Here is a 4,397-nt window from a genome sequence, read left to right as displayed (position 1 = left end):
TGATGATTATACTTTGTCCCAAGACAAAATATTCCAACCGAACTTATTCTAGTCTTGATCAGAGAATAGAACAAGCTTGATTCAAAACCACCAAATGACCACTTCGATGTACCAGTCAAGTCCTCACGAACTTGTTCCAATCTTTAGGCTGCTCGTCCTACAACAAGTCCTAACAGATTGTTATGGTTCTTTTGTCCTTCATGGACAATAAGGTTCATGACCTCAGTCACAACGTAATGGATCATCCCATAACCGGCCACAACCTTTTCAGGCTTGGCCACATTGCGATCTTAGTCCCTCCAGACTAAAAACGCCTCAGACTTGACTTCTGTCCTTCACTGGACTTTGTCATAATTCGATCTTGGTCCATTTACGGATGTGATCATATTCCGGTCATGTTCCACTCAGGTACTCGACCGTTTCACCCCGACCATAGGTCCATCTCCGAATAGGTCGTGGCCTGATCCTCGTCCATTATTAGACTTGATCATTCTCAACCTTAGGTCAAACTCTGACTTGGTTGTACTGCAACCATGGTCCTCTCTCGGACATGGTCAATTTCGGCCCTGCCATCTCGGCCGGAGCCGACAGAAACGGACTCTAGGACAGCGGAGCTGTCCCTGGCTCTAGTTCAATCGTAAATGGATCCGACCTATCAGGGGGGACACCCTGAGGTACCTGGAACACATCTGGGAACTTCGACACCAACGAATCCTCTGAAAGGTCTTTCAGACAGACAGAACTACCCGGCTCTGTAGTTGTAATTGTAGCCAAAAAGGACTGACAACCCTGTTCCAACATCCGAATCGCTCGAACTGCTGAAACCACTACTTTCTCTTGAGCCGGACACAGACATTGGTACTGGATCGGATGAAGCCCAGTCTCCAATTGCACACGACCTCTATGGCAATCGAGAGTGGCCCGATACTTTCCCAACCAGTCCATACCTAGGATCATCGCGTGATTCTTTAGGTGGACACAGACAGATTCACAGGGAATACCTTTCCCTGAATTGACACTGGGATATTTAACATGAGACCTAATGAGTTCCTGGCTTGCCCTCCGGCCGCCCTCACTATCCCAAAATAATCACCAGCGTCCAGACAGAACAGACCCTTTCCGACCAGTCCCGGACTCACAAAACCTATGTGTAGCCTCTGCGTCGGAAAGTATGTGGGTTTTTACACCACCAATCATGAGGGTTCCTATCAGAGACCCCCATCAGAATCCCCTAGACAATTCTAGGTTCCAGACCAAGCATTACTACTTGAATGTAAAAAGATAAATTTAGAGATTGCCAGAGATCGAATCAAAAGATCCGAAAGCTCCGTCGTCTCGTGACAGTTCATACACCCTTGGTGTTGTGGTTGGTTTGCCTTGGGATGCCTTGCCTGTGTCTCCACGGCCCTTCCCCTGACTTCCTTGCAGCTTGGGACACTCCGACTGGAAATGTCCTTGCTGGCCACAATGGAAACAAGTCATCTGGCCGCTTCTACCAGACGGGTTCTGTCGAGGACAGTTCTGAACCCCATGGTCCATACTGCCACAACGAACACAAGCCCCCTTGGCCTTCCAGCACTCACCGGTATGGTTCTGTCCACATTTGGAACACGCAGGTTGGCAACCAGAGGTCTCACCTCCGTCCACCTGGTCCCATTTTCTTTTTTTTTTTTTTTTTATCATTAGTCTTGCCCGATGGGCCAGACTGTGGCTTAGCCTTAAGCTTAGCTTCTTCAGCCAAGTTAGACTCCAACAAAGCCACCCGTTCCACTTCCAGTGGGTACCAAGATGAGTAGGATTTCGGTTTAATCACACATTTGGAAAACGTCCCATACCATTCTCCAAAGCATCTTACTATTGCGAATGCTGACACCATTCACAACAGCAATTATAATATACCTCAATCCCCATCATACTAAGATACTTAACATCATGTTCTTCCAATGATTGGAACGAACACCCTGAGTTTCCTCAATTCTTTCTCTAGACGGATTCAGATTGGAATTGATTCATTCCATCCAACTAGATCTAAGGAAACGTACCTTGACCTATACCGAGTCCTAGCTGATTCATCTGATCATAAGTCCACTCGTGTACTGGTCATGTAGTGTCTCCTTTGAGTCAGATTTAACATTGCATATGCTTTACTTATTATGAACGGCCATCAAGGGATAACACTTAACTTCAGTAGAGTGCTGCACGTTTATTTCAACCCAAGCCACTCTCTGGTCCATGTTACTTCCCTTGTCCAGGTAATCCATAAACAAGTTTTACATTGCTTCCATCCCTTCCAACCCATCTATTACTTCTACATACTAGATCGACCAACCTTTCTGTTTTTTTAGGTTCTTGCCCTTGGAAAATATATCTTGGCTAAGCCGGTTCATCTTAGAATTCCCACATTCACAAGCATGATACCCTAGCTTACCTCAACTCTTTCTTGGCTCACCCCAACTAAGGTTTCATAGTCATCATAGTTTTGGAAATAATTTTGGTTTGGAACTCAACATCTTAGAGCGTTGTCCTAAACAGGATCAACCTGGCTCTGATACCAACTTGTAAGACCCAATCCCGGCCGCCTAGGCCGCGGTCGATGCCTCACGTCGCTCGGTCCACTTCCTGGCCGAACCTCTTAATTTTTGCCCTTTATTTATAATATCGCCTAAAGGCGAGGGCTAACTTAAATCTTAGCTAAAGACTTCCCTAGTCATTAATAGCCTAGATCCTTTCAACAGATACGCAGCGGAATATTCTCTAGTTAACCAATGGTCTAAAACCAAACTAACAATTGTCTGGTCGAATCACCGTAGCCTTGGTCAGTTTACTCAACTACTAATTTGCTTAAAGGTCAATCCTAAACCCAAACCAAGCCATACGATTCTGAGGTTCCATTCCCCTAAACCATTCTATCTAGATCTACATAAGTAAATGCTAGATCATACCTTTGCCACCTCTACGGAGCTTATTAGCTCATCGGTCCTCCATTGACTCGAATTGCTCTTGCTTAACAGCTGGACCACGATCACTCAATGATCTTACTTAAGGTCCTTATCTTGACTCCTGCATCATACAGCTCCCCTAGGTACTTAGTCATTCAACCAACCATCCCCACAGACATAAGTAACCTTTGAGAAGTCTTTGAAAGGATAAGGGTTTGCATCTGGCCTTTCTCGGCTCATGCACCATCCGTAATCCTTTTGCCTTATAGGAAATAGTACCATGTCCATCTTCTGGACTAACAAAGCTCATTAGATCCTAAGTCAATCAACCAACCATCCTCACATGACTTGGAACTGATGAGTCATCATCTGGCCTGACCGGCCTTGGGACTTAACCCAGACAACAGATATGATTTGTTCATACCAACCCATGCATTCATTAATCAGGTTAGGACCGACACCTTGAACCATCATTCAGAGGTCAGGTCGTCCATACTCAACCATGATCAGATCTTACACGGCCTTCCTTGAACAATCACACTTAGGCTCAGTATCTATGGTCTACGACACATAGTACTAGCCACACACTTCGTCATGACTCTTAGCCAATCTCGAAGCTATCAACACCAAGGTTGATATCTAGAAGCATCACATCAATACTCTTACTCCAGCAACGTGACTATCCATACTAGTGTTCGGCCATCGAACCATCGTCATGAAACATGATCCGACCACTAGACTTGATAAGCCATCATCCACTTAGCATGTACTGATATAACCGCCTTCCATTGCCATCTTGTAGGTCTACTCCCTACATAAGACATATGGCGCCTATCCTACTCACCAACCCAAAGTTGATTGTAAGATATCCCACTTAGCCTTTGCGGCCAGAACCATCCAACCATAGCCGGATCGTCCATAGTCCCGTCTAACCGTCTAGTTAAGATCTAGGTGCGATCGGCCAGTTATAAGTCCGGCCCAAAGGCTCACGGACCTTCTTACCTGATCCGACCCAAAGCCTGGATCCATACCACAGAGTAAAGCCCAAGACCAAACCGGATTGCCTTGCAACCGATCAGAACTTGCGACACAACACTCCGGTTAAACTAACCGTCCGTCCGTTCGACTATGTAGCCGCGGACTGTCCACTTGGTTCGGCCTAAGCCTTGAACCAATGGCACCGTTTGGAACTCACACCCTTTGGGAACTAGTACCCTTTGGACACACGTGCCTCTTGGCAAGTCATGACCCTTGGCATTTCACACCCATTCAGATGTTCCAACCGTTCGACCTAACCGTCCGTATGGACTGTCTGGTCCGTGCGTGTGTCCGGCCTATGGCCAAAGGACCACGCCTTAACGTACACAAGTCATGAACCATTGTGACTGTTCAGGGAAGGGTTGCAACCGTTCAGAACAGAACAGAACCGCCCCTATCCAATCGGATCACCTGAGGCCG

The sequence above is a fragment of the Brassica napus genome, chromosome A6, assembly GCF_020379485.1.
Source record: "Brassica napus cultivar Da-Ae chromosome A6, Da-Ae, whole genome shotgun sequence".
NCBI lineage: Eukaryota > Viridiplantae > Streptophyta > Magnoliopsida > Brassicales > Brassicaceae > Brassica > Brassica napus.
This window is presented reverse-complemented; position numbering follows the sequence as displayed.